This window comes from Rattus norvegicus, chromosome 6, assembly GCF_021556685.1.
Source record: "Rattus norvegicus strain SHRSP/BbbUtx chromosome 6, alternate assembly SHRSP_T2T, whole genome shotgun sequence".
Lineage (NCBI taxonomy): Eukaryota > Metazoa > Chordata > Mammalia > Rodentia > Muridae > Rattus > Rattus norvegicus.
The window spans coordinates 102,681,652-102,707,783 of NC_141539.1; the positions used below are offsets into that span (position 1 = coordinate 102,681,652).

At 46.1% G+C, this 26,132-nt stretch overlaps 1 long non-coding RNA gene across 11 annotated transcripts in view; it reads right to left on the bottom strand.

The window, feature by feature from the left end:
- Positions 1-3,455: 3,455 nt before the first annotated feature.
- LOC148005330 (uncharacterized) overlaps positions 3,456-26,132 on the bottom strand; it is a 48,976-nt gene continuing 26,299 nt past the window's right edge. Inside the window, exons 2-8 of one of the 11 annotated variants that reach the window (XR_015622472.1) lie at positions 22,823-23,008; positions 15,325-15,720; positions 14,948-15,113; positions 12,930-13,044; positions 10,043-10,508; positions 8,888-9,070; positions 5,876-8,806 (exon numbers count right to left, since the gene is read on the bottom strand). This is a non-coding gene — a long non-coding RNA (uncharacterized LOC148005330). Of the gene's footprint in view, positions 3,790-4,090; positions 4,264-5,875; positions 8,807-8,887; positions 9,071-10,042; positions 10,509-12,929; positions 13,045-14,947; positions 15,114-15,324; positions 15,721-16,988; positions 17,187-22,822; positions 23,009-26,132 lie in introns of those variants that run through there. The other 10 variants (XR_015622471.1, XR_015622470.1, XR_015622465.1 and 7 more) reach the window with 10 other exon arrangements.

Consider the following 26,132-nt stretch of genomic DNA (forward strand, 5'->3'; position numbering starts at 1 on the left):
TCTGCACAAGGTCCTCTGCATATATATCATATATTAAAGCTTTCAGTTTAGTTTTTTTATGGGATTATGAGTGTGTGAACAAGTTGGTCTCTGGTTCTTGTGCCTTCTCTGTGGCTCTTTTTCAATTGTTTGCTTGCCTTGCTCAACTTCGATGTGTGTACTTTTAATCTTACTATATTTTATTTTGTTATCTTTTGGAAGTCTATTCTTTTCTATGTGAGACAGAAAGGGAGGGAGTCAGGGTGGGAGGGGAGGTGAGGAGGAACTGGGAAGACTAGAGGGAGGAGAGACTGTAATCGGGATACACTGTATGAGAAAGTAAGAGGGGTGGGGTGAGCCCTCCTATTTCAAATGATTCAATTAAGAAAAGTCCTTCATAGCTGCACCCAGCCAACTAGGTTTTAGTTAATTCCTGATGTAGTCAAGTTGACATCGAAGAAAAGCTATCACAAGTGTACCCTTGCCAACTTGTCGCACAATCATGCCTCCTTATGTCAATTTCCAAATGAAAACAATGGCCAGGTCACAATTACTGACCTACGTACCACCCCAAACACAGGATTTATTTTGGAATATGTGAAAATGTTCCTTGAGGAACATTCTTTTCTTATCTCAAAACTTTAAGATGGCAGCCACTAATACCCTCTCAATTGATGTTACATTACATGATAAAGAAATCAAAGGTGGTGGTTGTGTATGTTTTTAATCCTAGCTCTCAGAAAGCAGAGGCAGGTGGATCTCTGTGAGTTCAAGGTCAGCCTGGTCTACAGAGGGAGTTCCAGGACAGCTAGGACTACATAGAGAAACCCTGTCTTGAAAAAAACAAACAAGTAAACAAACAGACAAACAAAAGGAAGGAAGAAAGACAGGAAGAAAAAAAAGAAAACAAGAAAATAAATGAATCTAGTAAGGGGAACACAAATATCTCCACAGGCACGTCCTTAACTAAACACAGCAGAAACACTCACGCCTATTGCAGTCCTCATTTCTGCACATTGTCACGTGGCCTTAGCTGGTATTTATAACTTCCTTTACTATCCAGTCTGTATGTCTTCTACCCTCAGCAAGCACCTCAGTGGATCTTGGCTCTTTTCCTGGAAGAATGACCCATACCAAAAGGCTGTGTGCCCTTTGTTGTTTTGTCTGGATTAGACTGCTGTAGTTTCCCACTGACTATGATCACAGGACATGGTAGCACCAAAGCCACCCTTAAGGATCTCCTGTACTCCAGACTTAATCTTTCTTACTTCCATTGTGGATAAGCAATCAATTTTCTCTGTCAATCACCACTCCTTACACAGTTATTAATTTATTAGCCTGTTGGCTTATGGGCATCAGAAGCCAAAAGAGGCCAGGAGTAGTCTAAGCTTCCCGTTCAGTGTGGTGTTTATCGTGGCTCCTGGCATTTTCCTTTCTGGAACCAAAACTTAGAGAGCAGCAGAATTTAAGGTCAAGGGAACAGGAAACAAAAAATCTTCCTACTGGGTCTAGGGTGATAGTGAGTGGAACTATTCCTTTTTCCTTTGATTCCCGGACTCATGGATCCTGACTGTGGGAGAAACTGTCCCATATATTAGACACTGATTCAAAGCACATGCTGCCTTCTGGAGGTTGCTGCCCCAGCCCTCTAGGCTGCCACCACCTAATTGGTGCTATAACTATGTCTTCAAAAGGCCATTCCGTCTTCCTATGAAGCCAGTTATTTCAGGGTGGTGGGGAACATGGGAAGACCAGTGGATTCCGTCCATGAGCTACACTGTTGCACTTCTCCAGCTATAAAGTGAGTTCCTTGGTCAGAAGGAATGGTATGGAATTCCATGTTGGTGGATGAAGCATTCTGTAAGACCATGGACAGTCGTTTTGGCAGAAGCATTACAAGTAGGAAAGGCAAATCTTTAACCAGAGTAAGTATCGGTTGTAGTAAGAACAAATTCCTGTACCAAAACCTGTATTAATCAGGTTTTTTTCAAGAAATACACACACACACACACACACACACACACACACACACACACACACACACACACGATTTATTAGAACAGCTTAGAGGTTATGGTTTGACCAATCCAACAATGATTGTCTTCTGATACAAAGTCCAAAAGTTCAGTAGTTGTTCAGTCGCAGGGCTGGATGTCTCGGCTGGTCTTCATAGGCTGAAACCCTGAGGAAGTAGGCTCTGATGCCAGGGAGTGAACTCGGCAGTGGAACTGAAGACAAGCAGGCTATGCACACAGTTCCTTCTTCCATGTTCTTTATATAGGCTGCCGCTAGATTAAAGACCGAGCTCCCCATCTCAAAGAAAAAAAATTTGTATGAAAGGTGGGTCCATTTCAAATGATTTAACTAAGAAAATGTCCCCACAGATGTCCCTCTTGGGTTTATTTAATTCTACACGTGGTCAGCTTGACAACTAAGAATAGCCATTGCAGCCGTGTTCTCTGCTTCTGGTGACTTCTTAGTGTCTGTACAATGATGTCTGTGCAGTGTCTTGAACACTATCTGTATGCTGGTTGTACGGGAGAACAGACGGCTTCTCAGGCAGACAAGAAGCCATTGCCTTTATTGTTCCCAGTCTCTAACCAATGAGCATCTTCAGCCCCGGCCTCAAATTTGAGGTGGACCAGAAAGTGAACTCAGCGGAGCACAGAATTTTGCAGTGCTTCGCTAACACACATCAAAAAGCCCTTAAGGTTTTATGTATTGCTGGATTTAGAAGCTCCACTCTGGCAATCCATACTGAGGGACTAAGAAGATATTTATATAAAGACTCAACTATATGGGTGCTAGTGTCCAAATTCACTTGAGCACAGACTGAAACAATCTCCATCCATCAAAGCCAGGCAACTGAACCCCATGAATACATTCAGGTAAATAATATGCAGACATATAAGATGATATCATACAAAATATGTATGAAATTAGAAATATGTTAATGGTATATATTAAATTTAAAAATGAAGTTATAAAATGGTACCTGCAGCATAATGTTTATAGTATTTCTTAGAAAAGCTTAAAAGGAATATAAAGCTATTATTCATAAATGTATTTGACTTATAAAGTTAAGAACAATTTTTATTGCTGCTATGGTATAGATGTGGTTTGAATGTGTCCCCTAAGAGTTTCTGCATCCGGAGAGTGGCCCTCCTTGTGGTGGTGTTGGAAGGTGGTAGACTTTCAAGATGTAGTTCCTAGTGGGAGGCAGTAAGGTATTGAGGGTGCTATCCTCAGTACTCCTGGTGTTATCCTGAGTTGGTCCTTGAGTCAGTATGGAAGAGAAAGCCTGGTCTCTCTTCTTCGGCTTCCTGTCTTGTCTGGGATCTCTTCCTCTCCCAAACCCTCCAACCGTGATGTCATTTGTCAAGAGTCCCTGCACCATGCTGTTTGGACTTTAATACTCAATATTGGAGATCAATACTCAATGAACTCAATAAATTTCTTTTTCTTAAAAAAAGTACCCAGCTTTACATATTTTATTGAAACAGTGGAAAGTAGATTAATTCAATTGACTTATTTTTTTTTAATTTTCCTCATTATTCTGCGTAAAGAAAACATGCACGTACACAGCAACAGTAAAAGCAGACGCCTACATCAATATTGGACATGAATGTTTGTAGCCGCCTTGCTCACGGCAGCCAAAATGGGAACATAATACAACTGTTCATAAATTAGAGATGGACAGACAAAATGTTTATCTATATGAAGGGGTGTTATTCACACATTAAAGGGGTGGCACATTGATATGTAAAATAGCACGGAGGTACCAAGACTGCATCCAGAGCTGGCCAATCCCTAGGGAAAACAAACAGATACCCTAAGAGTCTGTCTTCAATATGCAAACCAACCAAAAGAGAGCCCACACCCGACCTTCTTATTTACTGGCCTTTTGGATTCAATGCTAGCTCCCTAGCCTATGGCCAGGGGACCAACCAACTAAGGACATGAGTACCTCAAAGTCTGACCTGCCAAAATTATTTAAATTAGGTCATCATAAACCTACTTCCCTGGTCCTGCACCTCCCTTCCCTCTGAACCCGCTAGTGCTTATCCACGTGTTTATCACATTCACGCACTGCAGACTCTGCCTCCCTCACCTCCTGGGACCTGGGAGTCAACCCATGTTATTCCTTCACCACAGTCATCTGTGCCCGTGTGTCTTGCCAAAGCTGATGAAAACACTTCATGGTTGCCTTTAAAGCACGGGACTCCTGGAAGCTCCTCAAGCCCCGACCGGATACACTGAGAGAAGTCACGTGGCTGCAAAGACCTCAGCAGGAACAAAGGACAGCTGTTGAAACCACCAGACTCTTCCCCACAGGACAGTTAGGAAACACATTTCTACTCCATGGTGGGTTTCCATGGAGAACGGGGTTCTGAAACTGTGTTTCATCTGCTTAGAAACATGTGTGTTTATGTACTTTGCCTCATTTTTGTCTCTTTGGTCAAGGACATCTCAGGAAGTAAGAACTGGGTGTTTGGTTTCGTACTGTACAACAAACAGCATGTAACCTGGCAGAATCACAACAATACATGTTCATCCCCTCAGCCTTGAATTCTGACAAGGCACCTCAAACATAAAACAGGATCCACTGTGGAGGAGTTAGGGAGAACACACAGCTCTGGTCCTGATCACTTGAACACACGGCACACAACTGCACAGGAGAATGCTAACCCTGTCTGGCTAGCACTTAAGACCTACCTGGTTTGGTGTTTTTGTTTTTGTTTTTGTTTTTATTTTTAATATGGATTTGTGTGTGTGTGTGTGTGTGTGTGTGTGTGTGTGGTGTGCTATGGTGTGTGTATGAGTGTGTGTGGTGTGTTATGGTGTGTGTATGTGTGTTGTGGTATGTGTGTGTGTGGTGTGTGGTGTGGTGTGTATGTGTGATGTGGTGTGTGTGTGGTGTGGTGTGTATATGTGATGTGGTATGTGGTGTCTATGTGTGTGTGTGTGGTTTATTCATATGGGGCGTAGCATATGAGTGTATGTAGTATACGTGTGTATTGTGTACACATATGTGTGTATGGAGATACACGTGTCCATGCACGAGTGCAAAGACCAAAGGAAGACATCAGGTATCTTCCTGTAATACTCTTTGCTAATTCCTTCAAGGTAGGGCCTCTTACTGAACATAGAGCTAAGCTGGCAGCCGGCAAGCTCTATCAATCCTCCTGTCCCTATCCCTTATATTGCTGGGGTTACAGGCATATGTAGCATACCCAGCATTCGCCATGGGTGCTGGGGAGTTGAGCACATTTCCTCATGGTTGCTCAGTAAGCATTCTTAACCACTAAGCCATCTCTCCAACCTAAAGACTGTCATTTTTAGTGACCATACTTAACACCAACGATAAACAGTTGAGTTTGCTTACTACGAAAGTCGTCAAGGTGTCTCTCCAAGGGTTTGATTTAGTGAAGACTATACCCACACAAGAGAGAGGGGAGAGAAGCTAGGTGGTCTGCAGACAAACCTAGTGCTATGGGGAAAGGCAGCCCTTCCAGGAAGTGCTTCTTATCTCAGGGTACCAGATGCTAGAGTGCTGTGTGCATCTTGCCAATACAGAGAGTCAGCCAGTTCTGACAGGGTCTTGTGAGCAGGGATCGAGCCAAACTGTACACCACCCCAAAGTAGCCAGGTCTACCCTGTTCCTTCTCAGAGCTCTGGACCCTCATCCCTGCTAAAGGCTATTAATCAACAGGGGACCATAACTGAGAGTTACATGGGGCCTGCTATCAGTTTACACATTCAGAGCCTTGGATTCTTAAACTCTGCAATAGGGGTGATGGTGATTGTCCCTAAACAGAACTGTTGGGGCTACTAACAAGCTAAGGCACGTACCGCCCTCACATGCATCAAAGAAAGAAAAGACAATATTCCAAGCTTCTTGGTCCTTGTTAGGCAACTGAGATCCCATTTTATCTTCGTTAAACAAATGAACAAAGGAAGAAGAGGCTACAATCTACTTCAGAGGATGAGTCCAGTCCCATCTCTTTCTTTCTAAATATCATTTCTCCTCGGGTTGCATTTTGGATCACCGCTGATGTGCATTTGTTTCCAACTTCCCTGCAGCCACTCTCCAGAAGCACGATGTTGGCTCTTTGTCTTACGGATATTTCATTTCCTCAATCATGTTAAATCAAACAAGGCTCCCATACCAGCAAACAGAACAGAGCAGCTCTGGGCCTCTGAACTAATTTGCACTGGTAAAAACTGATCAGGCCTTCCTCCAGTGTCTTAATTAGGAGTCTTAATCCCTTTGATTTAAAAAGCAGAAGAAATAGAAGATATAGCTGGAAACCGATCATATTTACTTAATACAGACAAATAGGGTTTCCAAAGTCCATTTAATATACAATGTCAACAGAAATATATGTCCCTCTCTTTCTAATAAGTCTTCCAGGATAAAGCACGGTTCACGCTTAGATCGGAATCATTCGTTTTCATGTTCTCTTTCATTTAAAGAGACAGTTATTTCCAGCCCACTCTGTATTTCCAGAGGTTGTCTGACAGCCTTACTTTCATTTCTCCTGGACCACGAGGAAAGAGTGGCACAGAGAATATATGCAATATTGCTCATCGAATTGTTTAAAATGGGATGAATAGGTGGTGGCGGATGGGGGCTGAAAACAGAGTAATCCTGATTATGAGCTGTCTGCCCTGGGACAGGTCTTTAGGTCCAGACACTGGCATGCATTTTGTGTAATGAGAATTGTTATTGGACTCCAGATAAGACAGCTCAGTACTTGGGGAAACCAAAGGATAGGGTGGAGATGCTTAATGCAGTGCTTCTCTGAGGGTGGTGATGTGTGTGTGTGTGTGTGTGTGTGTGTGTGTGTGTGCGCGCACGCGTGTGCTATGTACTTCACGGCAACCTGCCCACGTCCATACTATGATGTCACTCAACCGGGCCAGCAGGCGAAGTTTCTGGGTGGCTTGCTTGCTAGAGGACTTCATGCATGTAGGCATGGATTAAAAATCAGATGAGGGTGCGGGTGACCAGGGGAACCTCAGGCACTTCCTGCAGGAGGGTGGTGGCCTCGTGGATCCAAAGCTCTACCTAGCCAATTAGGCCATTTAGTTTTCTTTTACAGAAAAACGACAGCTGGACCCTCAGAATGAACTGCATTGTTTTTAGAGGCACACCTCTGCCTTTGGATGCTTCTCAGCGCTGAGCTCCATGGGTATTCATTCATGACATTCATGCCTTGGATGGCTCCAAAAGAGGCCTCCATACCCAAATGAGCATAGTTTCAAACAGTTCTTACTCTGCCAGGCCTTAAGGGCTCAAGTTCACAGAACAGAACCAGTGGCATCTTGCTTATTTTCATGTAAAAGAAGGCAGCCTTTTCAGAGGTGATTGTTATTGAACGGGCATGTAGTCGACCTGTCAGTGCTGATGAGCCCTTCAGAATTAGTTTGGTTGACTTCCAGTAACATAGCTAGTAAACCTAAGTGTGTAAAATGTAATCTGGCTTTTGTGTTTCCTTTTGTTTGCCCATGGTGCTAGAGGTGGGTCTCAAGGCCTTGCCTATACCTGGAAAGGCTACACCTTTATAATGCACTCGTCACATACGAAGCAGTACCTAGGCATGGCAGTTTCTGTGTTTGGAAGTCAGTATCCTATCTCTGCCTTCGTCTACGCCTGCAGCACTTCTGCAAGGCCACGTTCCTACTTTATAGAGAAAGCAAACCCAAATAAAACTGCCTAAGAAGGCAAGCTGTACTCACAGCTGGGAAAAGCGCCGCACCAGGGTTAGGCTGGGGCTCTCAGCTCTCAGCCTCGAAAAGGATTTGGAGGAGCCGCACTGGTTCTTCGTGTATAACTGGGAGCTTCGAAAGGGCATGGATGACAGATGACATTGGAAAAGCTAATCCTCCGAAATATCTTCAGCCCGAGCCCCTGCCGTTTTGTTAACAATATTGAATGACACCGTCCCTTAGGGGATGCTCTGCTTGAGAGAAGATGAACTGTAAAATCCACACCCTATCCAAGTGATCAGCGATTCCAAATGCCTCGAAACCTAAGCTAACAAGACTTGATTGTTTACGACTTCTTGGCATACAACCATCACATACACATAAAGCCTGGCGTTCCACAATTATCTCATAAAGCGGACTTTTCCTCCCTGAAGTGCTGCTCAGATCTGCATCAGGTGGAGAACGCAGGAAAGAAGTACAAAAAGGCCTGGAGTAACTGTGGTTATTGTCTTGCTCTGGAGAACCAAGCAGGACTGAGGGAGTTTACACAAAGGCAATCCTTGCTTCCCCCAAAGATGGCACTTCTGGGTTTCTGTAGCCGCCATCTTGTGAAGAGAAGAGTCCCACAAGCATGGAAAGTAGTCACCGATTGTCACGCCCAGCTGCCTCTCAGCACAGAGCACTGTAATCCCTGAGGAATAGTCATGCTTTGAGCGACTGTTGGGCCCAAGGAGGTTTTACCCGAATGTCTGTAAGGGGCCAGGCAGGGAAACTTGCTGCAGAGAGCACGCTCCCACTAAGGGCATTCCTCTGCCACCCGATTTCTTTGATGGGGTAATGAGGATTGTTTCAATGGGTACCAAACAAAATAAATGGCCATTCGGCAGGTGGTGAGGGAGAGATCAAATGGCTTAAAACAAGCGGCTTGAGATGGTTTGCTACTGTAGGAGCCCAGTGTGATCAAGAACCGAGGATGCGTAGTCAGAGGGCACAGGCCTTGCTTGTAGAGATGGCGGCCTGAGGGCCGAGGTAATGCCAGAGCAGAGCCAGGACTGCCTTAGGCTTGGGCACATCCTGGATCTCACTGTGATCTCCTTGGCTTCAGTTCTGCAGCCTTGATAAAAGGTGACATAATTAACCAGCTGAAACTAGTGCGTGATTAAAGGAAGCCATTATTGTTTGCTCAGGCTCTTACTTTACTTAGGTCTCCTTAATTCTGAACTCTCTCCCCTTTTCTGCTCCAGGATCTGACCAGGACACCACATTTACTCCGTAGACCTCCTTAGGCTCCCATAGCTTGTGATGGTGTCTAGGCTTGCCTTGCTCTGAGGAATTGGTCAGGAATGTTGAATGCTACTGGGATTTTTCTGATGTTTTTCTTATGATTAAACAACAAAAAAAAAAGAACAACTTAAAGTTGGTGCAACTAAGCCAAGGAGCCAAGATTAGTCATGTGTAACAAATATTTGTAATAATTCTCCCTTGTGTGTGTGTGGCATACCAACACACACAAATGATACATGGACACATGCACACACATGCACACATGTGTACATACATACACATGCATGCACATGCACATACATACATACACGCACATACACACATGCGCACGCATGTACATACATACATACATACACATGTACACACATGCACACACATACATACACATGCATACACACAGTGCTCACACATTCACACAGAGTTGGTCTTGAACATAATAATCTAATTGCTAAGTAGGTGAACAGAGATGGAGGGACAAGTTTTATGTTGCCTGCCACCGTCCCTGCTATCTTTGTGTAACTCCGTTACACAATCACTTTAAACCTTTCAGGAGCTATTAGTCACTTTTTTTAAATCACAAGGCTTAGAAATTTACATTGACAGGTGTGAGTCTTTACCCTGTTTAAGGGACTCACACACCGCCTAGAGTTTTATGCCATAATTGACCATAACTGTTCTAAGCCTCCAGTACTAGAAGAATTTTGAGATTTATATACTCACTTGGGATAAACTCATAAACTCACTGGACCTATTTGAGTACACCAAGAATATAGCTTGATATATTTTTTGAATTGTATGGTGTTTATAAGAAGTCCCTACCATAGAGGAAAAAAGAATAGAATTAAGTAGGATAGGAGACGCTTAGCCTATGGAAGAAAAGCATCTGGACTGTCTAAGTATAACTACCTAGGCTTGTGGAAGATGGGGAAGAGTTATCTGGGTTTGAGTTCCAGTCAGGGTTCTGTTGCAAACTAGCCAATGTTTGCAATATATGGCTATAGGTGTTTGTCCTTGACCTCTCTGGACTTCAGTTTTGTAGGTATAAAATGAATAAGACCATGCTTACCTGGTGGTGGGTTTGTATATGTACGATGCCCAGTACAATTCCTGGCATGGACTAAGACTGTTCTGTCCGAGGTAGTTCCTGCCAAACTTACTGTGTCAGCATAGCTCTGAGGAAAGGAATGCATAGCACTTGATCTTTCTATGACTCTTCGTAGTCTGAAAGGCATTTACTCACAGTTTAGGGGGATAAACAGTATCAAAGTCCAAATAAAAGAAAATGGGATTTAAAAAGCAAGGGTGACTTCAGTTGTTGACCACGGACATAAAAAATTAGACTCAGAGCACGCTTTCTGGAGGCTGAAGGCTAAGATCCTAGGGCAGCTATAGCGTTGACTTCACCACCAATAGCATACATTCTCAGCAGGCAGGAGTAATTCCAAGCTCTAGAATGCTCAGGCTGCCGTTTCCAAACCCACATCCTGCTCCTGGGCGTCCTCCTGCATTCTGTCTCCTGGATCCATGCTTTTCTAGAGGAATATATATTTCAGGGGGAGGCTTAGAACATAGCCTTGTGCGCAAGACAGATCTCATTTCTGTATTCTTTAAAGAATCCTTTTCCAATCTGACTCTTCATTGCTAGGATCTGCTCCTATTTCACAGCAGACCAGGGTTCTAGAGCCTCTCTTGGCTTCAAAGCATTAGGTAGCTCTTGGACTTGTTGAGGGTGACAGGCTCAGTGTGTTCCGGGTACCATTTCATCCTCGTGGTGGGCTGTACAGGTGTCTCCCTCCATATCTAAAAGGCTGTGTTTTCTACCATGCTGGCCCTAGAATAGGTGTATTGGCAGGCACATAGCAGGGACATAATGAACAAACAAATTTCATGTATAGTAACCATTACATTTGAAGATCACCCATCCCTACTGTAGCCCAGTAAGGGAAGGGGGGTATACTTTTACCTTTATTCCAGCACCATGGTCCTTATTGTAAGTTCCTTGATGAACAGTGATTTTATATTGTATCCTAATATATAATATATCGTGCTTGGTGGTACTTTACCTTCATGCTGAGTTCCTACAGCAGGGCTCTGTCCCCGACTTGGTGCTAGGGACTATGCATTTGTTCCTACATCTGTTTTCTGCTTTAAAGGGTACCTGAATTTTACTTAGGCATATGGTTGCCCTAGATAGGCCCTGCACTGGCTAAGGGAATGGCAGTCACATGTGGAAGGCAGCCTTCAGAAACTCTGTTCTTTCCATTCTTCCTCCGGCTGACTGGACTACAGATGTGGTGGCAATCTGTCTCCCTGACCACAGGTGAGGGGATTTGACCTGGGTGTAGTGAAGCACCAAGAGAGAGAGCTGGGTCTCCAACACTTGGAATTCCATGCAGGTTCAGACTTTGAGGGTGTCAGAGAAGTAACTTCTCCTGCTGAAGCCCCTGTACTTAGTATCTACGTGCGCAGGGGCAGCCCTCTATCCCCAAGGACAGCCTCATTTGGCGCTGCAATTGTCATAGCCCAGTGGCCGGCAGGCGCACATGATCTCTGCCATCCGTCTACGCATTTTCATCCCACCTCATGAAGCCTCTGGAGAAACCATTCAGCAGCCAGGAGGCAGATGCCCTTTCCAAGCTCCAGTCTGAGTCAGCAGCAGTTTGCAGTTTAATGAGATGACACTAATGATTGTGCCTCCCTGAGGTAAGTGAACTGGTCTTCCCTGGGGACCGATGGAAGAAGGTCATAGCGTTTCCATGGTTGCTGAGTTTGGAGGTCAAGGGAAGGGAGGACTCCCAGAAAGGGGCACAGACTTACAGGCCGTGTGTTTGCCACCCCAGAGCCAACTTGAACTTTAGTTCAACTGAAGGGGGAAAGAACAACTCCTGGTCCTGCGTTGTCCTGGCAGGTGCCATTGAAAATGTTCCTCTGCCTCCTCAGAGTTTGCCAGGACCTGCTGCCCAGGATTTTGTCAGGTACAGAGTGGTCCTGGACCTCCTAGAGATCTGCAGTCCTGGGGTACTGGGTGGGTCCCTTTGTAATCTGTATTGGTCTGGGTTTTGGGGGGAGGTCACAGACCTGCCTCTTGGACCGCTGCCCTCTAGATCTCTACTTACAACCTCTGCCCAATCAACACTTCTCATCCCTTAGGCCCCACCCATCCTCGGGTCATAGGCCCCCTGCTTCTGATTCTAGTTATCCAGAGCAGGGAAACAGATACTATTGTAACTGTTTCTACATTGGATTTGTGGGGTAGGACTGCCAAGTATCCATTTCTAACTCACCAAGAGCAGTCCAGTCTGGAGGAATCGTTCTTGTGTTCTTGTTTTATTTTATTTGCATGTACAGGCATTGCCGGGATGCTTATGTGTGCATGTGGTTAGAGGGAGCAGCATTCTTAGCCATTGCCTTCTCCTTTTCCCTTCCTTCCTTCATTGACTTCTCCTTTTCCCTCCCTCCCTCCCTCCCTCCCTCCCTCCCTCCCTCCCTCCCTCCCTCCCTCCCTTCCTTCCTTTCTCTTTCTTTCTGAGAGTGGGTCTCTCAATGAATGGCCCAGAACTCATCAAATAGGCCAGACTGGTTGACCAGTGAGCCTGGGGAACCTATATGCCTCCACCTCTCCTGCTCTGAGATTACCTACATATGCTACCATACTCAGCAATTTTTTTAACATGATTTCTGGGGATCCAGTTCATGTCCTCAAATTGCAAGGTAAGCACTTCATTGACTAAGCCTCTCCCCAGCTTTTACTTCTCCTCCTCCTCCTCCTCTTCCTCCTCCTCCTCCTCCCCCTCCTCCTCCTCCTCCTCCTCCTCCTTCCGTGATTCTAGGTTAAGCAATTGACTCCTGTATCCTGTAAATGAGTGCAGTGAAGTCTCCTCGTCAAGCCTGCGTTGTTAGGATTCCCATTTTACAGAAGAATCATGAAGACTGAGGAAGAGCCAGCAACTCACCCGTCATGGGCATCCAGCACCCAGCAAGTGAACTCCAAAAGTGGGTCCTGAGCCCAGGGAGCTGGCACAGATGTTCCTCTTTCAGGAAGAATTCCAGCACCCTAAAACATGGCATCTAGGATACAAGTGTAGATAATCTCTGAGAAGAGGAACAAAAGCCAACCCTAGATGAGAAGTAACATGCATGAACTCTGAAGGGTCTGAGGTCAGCTTCCAGGGTGAACCAGAGCCAGGAATGCGGAGAAGAATGCAGCTGAGGGTAAAGACTATCAGGAGCTCACACTGGCCACTTGGGTCAACATGAAGACACCGAAGGTAGGGGGATGCCTTGTGGCTTTGCAGGCACAGCTGGGGCCCTGGCAAGGACAAGTACTAGGTAGCCTGTGAGCATGAGTATCGAGTGCCTCTCTCCATGCAGCCATTTTCCTCCAGGTTCTAGGAATAACAGAAGGACTCTAGGTGGACTAGACAGCATTGCCAGACAAGTGAGAGGTCCTCCTGATCAAGGCCTTGCCTCTCCAGATGGCCTATCCGGTGAATCTTTTCCAGCTGGTGAGGAGGCCTGATGGTGTGGGTGTACCCTACACACAGAGAGAGAAACACACACACACACACACACACACACACACACAGAGAGAGAGACACATACACACACAGACACAGATACACACATGGACACACACAGACACATGCATAGACACACAGATACACACATAGACACACAGACACAGATGCGCACATACATACACACAGAGACACATACATATACAGACACAGATGCACACTGACACACATAGACACACACATAAATAACATATACACATTCACACATAGCTACACAGACACACATATAGATACACACAGATGCACACACACACATACATACACACACATACACACACACATACACACACACATACACACACACACACACACACACACACACACACACACACACGCCTGGATCTTTTGTCTCCAGTCTCAGCTTCCTATAAGCTCCTTCCCAGTTGCAATGCTTGCCAAATCAGCCTTCCTCTGCCATAGCCCCACTCCATTTATTTTCAGATTTAGCTTTAAAATAGCCTTGCTGATAGGTGCCAAAACCAAACAGACCTGAAAAATGCTTACTGGGATGAAAAGCTGAAGGACACTGGCTTTCCAGATATGACTCAGGGATGCCTCATCCCACACTGCCTGCATTCTCTGTCTGCAGACAGGGTGACACGCCCCCAACCCCAATCTCCCCCAGGCTTTCTCACTGGCCATAAATTTCTGTGAAAAGTGTGTGAGAAGCTAGCAAGAAGAATATCTCCTAAAGGCTGCATGATGGAGAACTGAGGCAGGCATTCCAGTCAGACTCAGAGTGAACTGAACAATGGTTCCCACAGTGCCTAGGGCAAGAAGGAAAAGTAGGAGCGAGGCAGCAGGCAGCGGTTTCCTTGATCTCTCTTTCTCTCTCTTTTCTTCCCATCCTTGGTCCTTCTGAAGCTCCTCGAGGAGCTGCCTGGGGAGTGAGTTATACCAGAGTATATCTCAGCCACACAGCCTGGGCTGGCTATTTCAATTATTCAGCTTGGTCAACAAACTGTAGAGAGGCCTCCAGCACTGTGCTATCTGTCCTTGGGAATCAGAGCTCTATAAAGTAAATGCAAAACACGCTCTCTGCCTTCTAGGAGGGCACAGAAAGCACAAGGGATTCTAAGTGTCATACTGCAAGCCACCTACTGGCTTTGGAGGTTAAGGAGGACTCTGTGGAGGGGGTGACCTTTAGGCCGAGACTAGGAAGATGGATAGAAATTGAGCCAAGTGGCAGGGAAGGTAAGCAGGGAAAAGGCTACTCTTACAGAAGGACCAGCCTGTGCAGAGGGGATGGGGAATGAGAAAGAACGGGCTGTGTCCCAGAGATAAGGGGCTCAGTGCAGATGGAGAATGCTGGGATCAGGGGAATCAGAGGCATAAATGACCTGGAAAACAAGGAGGGCTACCCAAGGATCCTGGAGAGCTTGTGTTTTGGTTACCTTTAATGATGTGGCAGATCAATGGGCAGGAAGCAACTGAAAGGAGGAAGGGCTGATTTGGGCTCACGGTTGGGGGTGTAGGCAGTCCACCACAATGGGGAGGGTTCCACAGTGGGAGTAGAAGCTCTGGCTATAATAGCAAGGGCCTGTGGCTGCTGGTTCACATCTAGGTGGGTCGGGAAGCAGAAACAGGGGATGCTGGAAATGTTTACTTAGTCTTCTTTTCAGCCCAAAGGGTGGTACTACCTACACTCAGGATGGGTCTTCCCTCTCCCATTCTCTTTACAAATGCCCTCACGGTTACACCCAGACCCGAGCCACACTGAAACTGCAGGAATTTCCTAATTCAGTTAAGGGGATGAAAATGGCCGTCCTACCTCGGGAGCAGCCTGAAGAGCTTGGATTTCCTGGATCAGGTTTAGCTTCATTCACAGCTTCACTGCCCTTGGCTATACAGGAGGCTTGATAGGTATGGCCTCCGAGGGAAAGGGGAGCATTGCACGGCTTTGCACAGAGACAATTCCTGCCCAGTTCTGAGTCTTAGAATCATCACACCCAGGCTTCAATGTAAAGAATGGCTTTGAGGACAACAGGGCTGGAGACTAAACACGGAAATGACAGACGCTCGAGGCACAGATGGCCACGCAGGGAGAGAAGTCGACAAAAGGATCTGCTGAGTGGGTGACTGAGGGATGGCAGGAAGGAAGAGTCGAGATGAAGGGCATCGTGTCAGTCAGTTTCCTGTTACTGTAGCAAAATGTCCAAGATGATTCCTAAAAGGAGGAAGAGGGGGACTGGGGTAAGACGGTGCTGTCCAACCATGCAGACCTGAGTCTGAATCCACACCACCCACGTAAAAGGCTGGCTGGCCATGGATGCCCTGTGCCTGTAACTTTGGATTGGGGGACAGAGGCAGGCAGATCCCAAGCACCTAATGCCCCGACATGGCCAAAATGATGTTTTTGATTCAGTGAGAGACCCTGTCTCAAGGCAGTAAGGTGGACAGAGATAAAAGAAATTACCTGACATCCTCTACAGGCCTCTATGTGAATACACACAGGCACATATACCTGCATCCTCGCATGCACCACCCACACATACACAAAAATAAATAAATAAATAAATAAATAAATAAATAAATAAATAAATAAATAAATAAATGTATGTGGTGGAGGAGGTCTTCAGTTCATGGTAGCCAGAAACCGAGGCAAGATGTGTTCCTTTGAAGGTCAATGACCTAATTCCTTTCCATTAGATATAATTTTTTAAAAACATCTCCCTATAGGTCCTCACATTAGCAACCAACACATGGCCTTTGAGAGACAACGTACGATTCAAATCACAAGAAGCATTAGTCGTAACTTCTGTGACCTCTGAGAGAGTTCCAAGCTTAGCCTCACCTCCTGCCTCGCTGGCTGGCAGTCCAGTCTCAGAGCAGCTTCCGTAACTCAGGTTTGTCGTTTGGACTTGGCTCAGCAGATGTGAGGGGCCACTGAGGATCTTGGTAAGAGACTGACTAAACAGCACTGCCCTCAGTCCTGCTAGCCACACAGCCAGGGTGCACAGCAAGGCCGTCACAGATCTTCAGCAGCATAGCTGACTCATTTGGGGAGGCCGTAAAGACTCTGTGCTACATCTGAAGCTCAGCTCCCAGGCATTCACATACCCTGGGCAGCTCCTCATCACGTGGCCTCTCTGTTATGTGTAATCCAGGCTTCCTCTTCCTTCATCCAGAGCAGCTCAGTAACAGATGAAACAGACCAAGACCCCAGGGTCTGTGATCCAAACCTCGTATGCACAATAATCCCTTACCTTAAATATTCATCCCGACTTTGCCCTTTATTGCATAACATAATGCTCAGTTCATTTAATAACTGTGAGGTTATTTCACCCAAATCTTTAATCAAAGTAGCACGGCAGGATGTCGGACTACCCTTAACCCTGGCCTCCTGTGTGTTGTGACCCTGAGAGCGGCAGACTCCAAGCTATCGACATCTGACGGGGAGCACCCTACAGAACTTCAGTTTGGCTCTGTGCTTACTTGTTCTCACTTGGATGCTCTCCTCTTGAGTTAGCAAGCTGCTTACTCTCCAAGACCCAGATGTTTTCTCTCAATTGAAAATTATCCAGCTTATTAATTCAACAGAGAGCCCGGGAGAGCCTCTTCCTGCTAGCCTACCCGGCCTCACTCCTTCCACAGAGACGAGCTCAGCTTTTCTCTGAGTAGCACTTATGCAGATCAAACAGTCAAGTGATGACACAGCACTTTGCGGCTTCTCTCTGGAAGACGAGTATTGAACAATTATGTGCGTGGGAGACAAGCCAATAGCGGAGCATCTACTCGCCCACCAGACTTCATATCTGTGGTCCTCTATTTAGCTTTCTGAGAGGCCCAGAGACTTGGACTTGAGTTTGTGAAAGGATTTGCCTAAAGCCACACAGGTACTTTGTAATAGAACTCCTTTGTAGTTCTGTGTATGTAAAAAGCACATTCTTACTTTAAAGGAAGCAGGAGGTTGTTTATTCTGGCGCCATTTTGGGTGGCCATGGGAACACAGATTTAGGTTACCTCCAAATCCCATGTCCCAACGTGGGAGCAGTTTCATGAAGTTTTATGGTTTTACCGAACAAAGAAAGTCATGCGTCAAGTTTAAAATACATCAGTGGGTACACCAGAGAGGTGATGGCCGCGAAGTTTTTTGTACGTCGGAGATGCTCTCTGATGGCATCCTTAGCTTTTGGGTTGATGGAAGCTTTGCTAAGCTAATAGACTCCAAAAGGTTATTTATCTATTCATCACAAGATGCTAGTTCTGACACAATCAAGGGGCAAGGAATGGCTGATCCAGAGAGCTAGAATTAGCCCCAGAGAAGGTAATTAGTTCTGGACCTTCCACATTGCATTGGTCCTGTCTCTGCTCCCTATAGCCCTGGAGTTACCTGTGAGAATACAACCTCTCCTGGCTTTTACCTGGGTTCTGGGGATTCAAATTCGGGTTCTCCTGCTTTTGCAGCAAGCACTTCGACCGGTTAATTTCCTCGAGCCCTGGAATTTGATTTCGAAGCCTATGTTTGTCCTTCTGGCTCTGTGAAGGTACCAGTGACTCCTCATCTTGTACATTGGAGCCCACCACAGTACTCTGTCTACAGTTGAGAGTAACCCCTGAGGGTCTCTGAATGCCAAGCGCAGTGGGATCCCTGACAGCAGGGCAATCTAACAGCCTCCAGGGGAGTCGGGTCTACTCTCCTTTGCTCCAACGCTTACGCATCCCTCTGCCGACAAGTATGTACAAGAGCCAGAATAAAGGGATGCCTTTAAACTACTTAAAGAGAAATACAGACTTGAGGGGAGGCTTGGGACTCTTGTGTCACTTCACCATTTTTTTTTTTTTTTTTTTTTTTTTTTTTTTTTTTTTTTTGCATAGAGAATAGGAGAGACCAGTTCAGCTTTCTGTGTACGCAGGTCTGTTAAGTCTCCAAGCTGCTCCCATGCGCCCTCTGCAGGGCTGTGGCAGCCTTGCGGAAGGAAGTCGTGCTGTGGGCTGCAATGCTTCAAGAGCCCCTTCAGATCTATACCCAAGTCTGGCTCCTGGTCTCTTTTCTCTCAGGAATTTCCCAGGTCTCGGATCTCCAGGCACAGAAACGCCTGCTCTCCTATGCCGGAAGAGGCCTGCCATCAGCGGTGTGATGCTCCCATACCTTCGAAGTCCTGTGTTTTGACCTTGATACGGTTTATTGACTTGGATAATCACAAATTAGATGTTTTAAGTTCAGAGTACCCAGTGCTTTTTTTCTGTGTGTGATGTCACTGTCTCTGTTTATACAATCTGAGCTCTGGGTTGTAATGGTTATGAACTGGGAGAAGTGGGCGTATAGCCTTCTCTCTTCGCCTTCTCTTCCTGTCTGCAGCTGCAAGAGCCCCAAAACCTCTTCCTCAAGTCAAACACACACACACACACATACACACACACACACACACATACACACACACACACACACACACACACACACACACACACACACACACACACACACACAGACACGAGTTGTTTCAGTCAGAGCAGCACAACTCCAGGAATTTCTTCCAGAAAGGAGGAAATAAATCAATGTTTGCTTAAGGAGTTAAAAAAAACTGCTCTAGAAAAACAAAATGTGATTTTTAAATTATCAAAGCTGGCTTTAGGAATCACAGAGGAAACTAAACCCTGGAAGCTATCGGGTGGTGCCGGGATATGGCAGACTCCCCTGGCTGTGGTTAATTACCAGGTGCCTTCTCTCTCCACCTGGCTCTGGCTTTCCTGCTATCCCTGGTGGGTCACCTCCACCTTCTTGGGTCCCTGTAGGATCCCTGATCAGCCCACAGGGAAACAATTAAGCCCTAATGTTAAGATAAGATATACCTCCGCCCACGCGCGCACGCACACACACACACACACACACACACACACACACACACACACACTCATTAAAAGAGGATCCTAACTTGAACTCCTGGCTCTAATTTTAATTTTGACTTTAGCTTGTTGTTGTTCTTGTCTAAGATGTGAATGTGTCCCTGCTATGGGACACAGTAAGTGCCAATGTCCCAAGGGACTTCTGGGACTTAACTCTGTTTTGTTTGTTTTTGTGTCTATAGACAATGTTTCACTATGTAACACAGGCAAGCCTGGATCTCAAAATCATAATTGTATCGGTGTCATCAGTGCTGGGATTAAAGGTGCATTCTACAGCATCTGGCTTTAAGCACAGCTTCTTGCTTTTGCAATCTAATTTTTAAAATGTCATGCAAGCCAGCAGCCTTCCTACATAGACGTGGGCTTCCAACATGGTGTCAGTCTTGAGGCTTCCCTCTGATCAGACCTTCTAAGAGCAAAGAGCTAAATTTAGAAGTAAATAAAGTAGAAGGGAAAAGAAGAAAAATTCTACCCAAACAGGACATGTAACAGGAGGTGGTGTGTGTGTGTGTGTGTGCGTGCGTGCGTGCGTGCGTGCGTGCGTGAGAGAGAGAGAGAGAGAGAGAGAGAGAGAAACCTTTTTTCCACTGAGAAAACTTCCCAAATTGCATGTTTTATAGGACAACGGCAGAAGCAGGCTCAGAATTAGAAACTTTTGTTGAAATTTTAAAAAGAATATATAAGTAGATAGATATGTGCATATATGAATTCTATGTATGATAAAAGCATAAACACACTCTAAAACATAAATATAGACTTAAAGAATACTCATGGACAAAACGCACTCTCATAACCATCGTTCAACCCAGGGAACAGAATGTGAACGCCTCATGGCACAGCAGGAGGCCTTCAAGCACGCCGGCCTTTGTCCTTATTCAAGTTGGAGCTTCGTGGGAGTACAATCCACAGCACGAACTCCTTTGTGTCTGCCTTCTTTTGTTCAATGTTATATTGATAAGAGCCAGTGTGGTTTATTCATTTTCATCATTGTGCAGTATTTAATTGCCTGATATCATTGTTTATCTGGTGTACCATTGATGGGTGTTTGGGCAACGTCTGGTCTGGTTCCTGTGAATAATGGTATTTGAGACTTCTGGTAACTCCACACCCAGTGGTATCCGTGGTCAGACAGGGGTAGGACGTTTCACATTTGTCATGTAGCTGCCATTTCCCTGATATGCCAACATTAAGTACTGATTTCTAGGCTTATGTACTGTTTAGATAATCTGTCGTGGACTATGCCTGTTCAGGCATTTTGCCTGTCTTCCTGTGGCTTTCTGTGATTTTCTTATTGATTCTGAGGCTTATTTGTCTGTAGAGGGGCTTCTAGTTGGCCTGGTCTCAATGTTATTTGCATGGCTATGCTTGCTGCACTGGGATTCCTAAAGGAGGACAGCCCAGAGCTCACCGTGCCTCAAGCTTGACCTGTCCCTGAAGAGTTTAGGGCCGTATCCTTAGGTCCCTGTGCTGCACAGACATCTCGGCTGGCCTTGGTGTCTTCCTTATATCACCTTTCTATGCCACAGCCTGGCTTGGTGGGGCAGAATTTAGTGGAATTTCAGTCTTAATTCCTTGATAGATTTCCATAAAGGAGCCCGAGAGAGACGGCCAAGCTATTTGACAAAGCGTAATTGCCTCTATCCGGCTCCACAGACCCTGTAGGGGACTGCACTGCAGCACAGCCTGGCTGTGCTCTCTCTCCCCACCACGCATGGTAACAAGCAGCAACAAATTGATATTGATGCCGCCTCCTTGCTGCCTTGCAGTAATAGCCCGGCCTCCGCTTGTGTCAGAAAATGTGAGCTTTTCACACCACACCTGTTCTGGGATTCTGCACTGCCATCGTAACTGATGGCTTCTGTTCAAGAGGAGAAGGTGAGCGGGGCCCAAGCGTTTATCTTCCTCCGCTTCTGGACTGTGGCCGCGATGTGACTACAAGGCTGTCTCACGTTCCTGCCACCATGCCTTCCCCATGTCAGGGATGGTGTTCTTTTTAAACCCTAAGCCAAAAAACCAGACCTCTCATTAAGCTGCTCTTGTCCGATATCTGATCAATGAAAAAAAAAAAGCAAAGCATTGGATCAGGCTGCAAACAGCCGTGATCTGATTATTAAAGGATATGACATTTGCTTTAAGCTTTGGCCTTTGTCTCTAAGGGTCCAGTGCCTACATGCTGACTGCCACGTGAGGTCTGTGTAAATGATCCACCCATAGGGCCATGCCGGGGTTCACCTCATTTCGGACTGCGGGACTATTTTGGATCTCATATTTGGGGACTATCTACTCATCTACTTTTGAAGGTGAGATTCAGCGGTAACGCAGGGATACCAAGCTAGGTCTTCTTAAACCACCAGCTTCCATCTAACCTATATTGCTGGGTCTTACTGACCTGTGGCCTGGAATTCTTTATGCAAAGGGTATCTCTGTGGTCTAGATAAACTCTTGTACTCTGGCATTTCACCACACAGCTGTTTCCTCTGTAACCTTTTAGTTCCTTTGTTCCTCCCCACGTCTAGCAGACCTTTGTCACCTGGACAGGATCTTCCTAGACAGCTTCCAAACCACATCAAGAGATTTTAATTTCCTCCCAGCTTTGTTAGCATTTCACATTGCTACAGGTCAAAGCACAAGGGTGTTTGTGAGGAACTAAGAAATGTCACTAACGTGAGTCCCAAACTCCGTGATTTCCCTCCCAGTAGAGCAATGGGGAGCTTAGCTAGCCATGGTCTGCTGCTTGGTCACAGGTTCCAAAGCAATGGGCCCAAATGATCGTGGTCTGAAACCTCCAAAGTGGTGAGTGAAACCTCTCTGGGGCCTGGGCAGATGGCTCAGTGGTTAACACACTTGCTGTGCGTGAAGACTTAAGTTCAAATCCCAGCACTGGGATGGCATGAACCAGGAATCCCAATGCTGGGGAAGGATGTTCAGAACAGGCAGATTCCTTGGAGCTGGCTGTCACTGGTCTAGCCAATAGTGAGCTCTAGGTTCACTGAGAGACCCTATCTCAAAGAGTAAGGTGAAGATCAATTAATAAAATAAGACATCTGACATCTACCTCTGGCCTCTGCACACGTATGCACACACACATATGTGACTACATACACACACGTGTGTGTGTACACATATGCACATGGCCACCATGTACAGAGGAGCCTTCTCTTACTATGGTGGCTGGAAGGAAAGAAAGAGAAAGAGGGGAGCTGGGGTCTCTAAAAGTCTTCTGAGGACGCCTCCCGTCACCTAAAGTTTTCCCTTAGGCCTGCCTCTTTAAGGTTAAAGTACATCCCACTAACACTATGAACTGGGGAACAAGCTTATGACACGAACCTCTGGGGTGTGCTAAGGGTCCGAAAGGGATGGAGCCAACAGCAAAACCAGGTATGTCCTCTTCATGCCAAACCATGTCCTCTACCTCCACTCACCTCTGCAAAGCCAGCGTCCAGGAGGCACCTTGGGCCTTTCTCTCTGTGTCCTCTCCCCTTCCCTCCCACCCAGCACCTGCATCCAGCTTCTCCACAGGGAGATGCACTCCAACGTTCCAGCCAGAACTCCCACTGTGGCTGCTCACCGAGTCTCTTCTCACTGGCTCGCCCTTTGCTCCATCTGCTCTGCAAGAGAAATCAGCAAGTGAGAGCCTTAAAATGAACACAGGATTATACTCCCTCCACACTTAAAACCTGCAGGGGCTTCCTGCCGCATTTATAAGCTTTTTAATGGACACGTAACAGTGGTTTCTGGAGTACAGTGTGCTAATCTGATGTGTGTATACACTTGCAGTGGTTAGCATTCCCTTCAACACGGACACGTCCATGTATTAGGACTCTCCAGTCACGTAGTTTTTTGGCAAGCTGCTCACAGGCCGGCCATCACACAAGCCTGTAGTTCTCACCTCTGCTCACCTCTGGCCTCTCTGTGGTTCAGTCTCTAGGTCTTCACTCAGGAAGTTCCCTTTGCCTGGATCCTTTCCTCTCAGGCTTCGCTTAGCACCTGCCACAGCTGCGTCTACCTCAGGCCAAGCCTCAGCGCTGGTGCCTTCTGGTTCCTGGGTCTTCCCTGATACTGTTCATGTCTTCAGGGACCTTCCAATATGTTTAATTTATATTAAATGCTACACACACACACACACACACACACACACACACACACACACACACACACACACTTTATTCTTTGTGAGGGCTAAAAACTGTCTCTTAAAAGCCAGCACTGCCCTTAGACCTGAGAAGGCATGGCTTTGCCTTCACGCCTAAGCTTTGGAAACCCGGCTCCAACCTTGGTCCTCCTAATGGGGTGAAGCATTCACAGGGGACACAGCTCCCCTCCCAGTGGACAGATTTAGAAAAAAAAAAGAAAATACTTGATGCACATTTCAATCTGAATGTCAGATAAACAATCACTCACTTCTTAAATATGTCCCGTTCGTTGTTTGGGAGAGATTTATATCCAAGTGCTTTGAGTCATCCAGAATTCAAGTTGAGTCTGGTGTTCTGGATGATATTTGGCAGCTCCAGATCCATTTTCTAAATCAGACGTCAGCAAACTCTAGACTGAAGTCTAACTTACTTACTTTTGTGCAGAAGGGTATACTGAGATGTGGCCACATTCACGTCTGGACTGTCATCAGGTGCTCTATGCGACAGTGGCAAAGGTGAATAGCTGTGACCAGAGACTGTATTGTACACACAGCGGTTACTATCTGACCCTTTACCACAAGATCAGACCACACACTGGGTCTCCAGAGCTTACTAAGTCCCTGCATGAACACAGAAATCCTACCAGCTTTTTGACCAACAGTACAGGAATAGGGTAGAGTAGGGAAGCTTGAAAGCCCTCACGGCATGAGAAGGGCTGGGGGGGGGGGTTCTACTCTCCCCACGAGAATCCGAATACTCTAAACTTTCACCCATCTTTTCCTTTCACTAGGAAGACCTGTTTCTCAAGGGAATGTATCCTGCTGTCCTTGGGCATTAGATTTGATTTAACTGTTAAACAATTAATTATATGTTAGACTAGGTCCCTTCGCGGACTCTTGACTTGCCCCACCTCGGTTAATCAAGAGGAAGAAATCTCATCAGTAGTGCCACCTGGTGGTGAGATCTGCTATCGCCATCCAGGCAGCCTACTCCCCAGGGATGTGCTCAGGAGCTGAGGAACTCCAACCAGGACTGTAGCAAGTCAAGTTCAAATTATGTGGCTTCTGTGAAACATTTAGGGAATGCTGAATGATATTCTGCATAGTTATCTCCCAAATTAGTCATTTATGGGTGGTCCATCCAAATACTGTCTGGTATTGTTACTGCATTTTAAAGTTTGTAAAGTGTGTTCGCGATGCAGCCCACCTAGCAAGCCAGCACTCTTGCCCTGTTAGAGCTGTCTTTTTCTATTAACCAAAGTAGAAGTAAGCAAAAATCCATTTCCCTCAACAGGAAGAGAATAGAGGTTACATTTCAGCAGACTGGACCCTTGATTCTGGCCTTCTCTCAGAGCACCCAGGCCAAAATAAAGAAGAAGAGGTTTCTGAAGGATTGCTGTAAATTCTCCTTCAATTCCCGAGACCTGTGACCATTTCTTACTGGCCTCAGCAGAGAGAACACTTAACCACAGAGTTGACTCTGATATTTCTGTTATTCCTTAACAATCCTTGAAGCCTGACGCTCAACTCATCAGACAGAGTCTGTAGGAGATGCCAACAATCTTAGGTGAAAAGTCAGGGCTCACTGGGGTTAACCTCCATAGATGCCCACACTAGAGCGTAGTCAGGGGGCCTGAGCTGCTTGTCAGAGCCAACATCTTGTGAAAACAGCTGTCTCCCGGCAAGCCTGTGGACGAGCTGGGAGCTCACTAGAATCTGCTGACACACCACTGAACTTCACATTACAGTTGGAAATACTTGGAGGGAGCTCAAGGAATAAGGCAAGAGACTGCAAGCAGCATGTTTGCTATGTTATACTCTTCTTAAAGATCAATAAATGCTTCAAGAGGAGTCCTCTGATGCAGGGGGATGGGGGAGTTGGTGGGGAGTTGTGTGTGGCTTTGATGAAAAACAGCTGTATGCTCCTGGCCTCTGGGAGAGCCAATCTCACCACCCTAGGGACACCCTTCCAATTCTTTGTTTGTGCATGATAAGATTTGTGAGAAAACAAGTTTACCTTGCATTTTGTTGCAGACTTCTGGGATAGGCTGTGAACCAGGTTGGGGAGGGGGGAGATTTATCAGATCCAGTCTGGCCTGCTCAGTTTTAGACATACCTTTTTTTAAAAATGCATATATTTAACAAATATTGGGAGCCCTATCTCTGTCTATGTCTCAGAAGCTGCACTCTGAATAGACAAATCTGACTTGACAATGGCCACATGGCATGTATAATGCATGCAGCCATGACACATACTGCCTGGGACCAGGAAAGGCTTTGGATGGGGAAGCACTTAGCAGTTCTTGGACCAGCCCCAGGTAATGGCAAAGGACAGGGATAGGCTAGCACTGAAGCCTAGGAAGTTCACTGAGAGAGGTTCAGTTACAGAAGCCCCACTCTCCTGAGGTACTCAGACTATAGCAGAGTCTCTGGAAAGGCGGCCCAGCCTACTGAGTCTGTGAGCTTCAGAGACTGGGAGGCAGCCTCAGGAGAACACAGTATGTTCTGCCTGTGGTGGCCAATAGAAGGCGGCTCTGTGCCTTTCCTGGGGAGTTGGTAGGATACACTCTGGGTGGAAGGTTCATAACGGTAAAATTCTT